This window comes from Poecilia formosa, unplaced genomic scaffold (assembly GCF_000485575.1).
Source record: "Poecilia formosa unplaced genomic scaffold, Poecilia_formosa-5.1.2 Scaffold913, whole genome shotgun sequence".
NCBI classification, from domain to species: Eukaryota; Metazoa; Chordata; class Actinopteri; order Cyprinodontiformes; family Poeciliidae; genus Poecilia; species Poecilia formosa.
In genome coordinates, this window is record NW_006800852.1 from 50,164 (window position 1) to 52,113 (window position 1,950).

Genomic DNA, 1,950 nt, shown 5'->3' on the forward strand with positions numbered 1-1,950 from the left:
GTCATTAATTACCATAGCAACGGAGCCCAGACAGAGGCAGTGAGAAGTCTCAAGACTTTTTCTCTCTTGCTCTCGATGAAGGCAGACCCTTCTTTCCTCTGCTCCCTCCCTGCCCATGCCTGCTCTACTTTTGTCTTTTTCTATATTTTTGGAGCCTTTCTTTGCACATCATCCAAATCTACAAATTATGGATCTGGTCAACTGATCTTTCAATGCAATTGATCAAATTTTCTCGACGAGAAGTCTGGGCACAGGAGAGCCTCTTGTCGTGCGGGGACACACCTGGCGGGATTCACCCTGGATTTATTCATGATAACAGGATCTCTGCTGTTTGGAGCTTTGTGGCCGAACTAGCGAACACTCAGACTGTTGGTGTGGACAGAGACGAGGACTCTAAAACTCACTAACGAGTTGGAATCAATCTTGGAGAAGTTGCTAGTTTCGGCTCAGTGGAACGACTAAACTAATTTGGATGATTGGGAACTGAGACGTATCGGAGAGACTTTAGGGAAGATTGAAGTTTATAATCTTCTCGACCTAAGACATTCTGTTTCTGAATTGGCTTTTCCTGTGTGGCCTTGGAAGGGCTGCATTTTTCTAATCTCCTCGAAGATATGTAAACACAACGCTCTTCCATCCACACCCCCTCCTGTATCCATGCAGCTGTGGAGCTGAACGCTCCTAAAGACATTCCTAGATAAACAACACCTTTATCAAACTCTGCCAGGGGCTCAGTAACATTTCTTCATGGCCCTTTGACGTCACCGCCTTCACTCATGTCTTTGTTTTTGTCACAGCTGCTGCTGAGCTGTGACCACTCACACCTGATCATCATCACCTTGATCTCCAGCTGCTGCCATATAAGAACAGATCTTCCCCCTGCACGGCGTCAGATTGTTGTGAAACCCTCAGCGGTAACACCTTCAGGTCTGCTGTAGAAACTTGAGCTAACTGTCCGGTAACTAACCTGTCTGTCTCTTGCTTCTGCCTAGTTGCCTCTCCTGTCCCCGATCCTGACCCTCTCCACTGGATTTGGACCTCCTGGTTCTGATCCCCTGTCTGACCCTGAGATCAGGAACCGCCTGACCCCGATTTGGATTCCCTGGTTCTGACCCTGGCCTGTCTGACTAAGAATAAGTTTATTTCATAATAAACACTTGTTTTGTATTCGCTGTTCAGTCCCTGAGTCCATCAGTGCCTGACCGTGTCAATTTTGCCCTGTTTTGTCTGAATGTTGCCATTTGCCCTAATGTGTCCTTTCCTCTTTTTTTGTTTTAGAAACGGTGGAGTACTCCCTATTTAACCCAGGAAAGGATTATTTTAGTTTATTAGTAATATCAGAAATTGTGGAGTACGCACTATTTAGATCAATATTATACAGCCCAGAAATGGGATCAGAATTAGAATAACTACAAACTTGGAATCCAGAGATACTTAACAGGAACAGTCACTGCTTAGTTTATTACTTTTAACCCAGAAAAAATTTAGATCAGCCACTCTTTAGCTTATTTTATCAGAAACTGTAGAGTTTCACTATTTAGAAATGGAATTAGATACTTAGCAACCCTGAACAGAACNGTCCTCTTGTTTCTTTTCTGTCTTTAGGTTTATTACTTGTCATTTTGTTAACCTTTGTACTTTATTCCCTTTTAATCAAAGAAAGCTCCGTTAGCTGTGTTAGCTTCTTTAGCTCTGTTAGCTCCTTTAGCTGTGTTAGCTCCTTTAGCTCTGTTAGCTCCTTTAGCTGTGTTAGCTCCTTTAGCTCTATTAGCTCCTTTAGCTGTGTTAGCTCCTTTAGCCCTGTTAGCTCCAGTAATTGGTCCTGGTTTGGCTCATGGTGGAGACCACAGTCTAATCAGACTCAGGATAACTCACCTGTAATTGGGGCCTGCCCATAGCAATGCATAGGGAGAGCAGTGACTGACCTGCGAAGCAGGTCAGTCACTGCTC

The 1,950-nt window shown here is 44.1% G+C and overlaps 1 long non-coding RNA gene across 1 annotated transcript in view; it reads left to right on the plus strand.

Moving 5' to 3' along the window:
- The window catches only part of LOC103132062 (uncharacterized), a 2,398-nt gene extending 1,116 nt beyond the window's left edge, over window positions 1–1,282 (plus strand). Inside the window, exons 2-3 of the long non-coding RNA XR_475481.2 lie at window positions 798–914; window positions 993–1,282. This is a non-coding gene — a long non-coding RNA (uncharacterized LOC103132062). The remainder of the gene's footprint in view (window positions 1–797; window positions 915–992) is intronic.
- The last annotated feature ends 668 nt before the right edge of the window (window positions 1,283–1,950 follow it).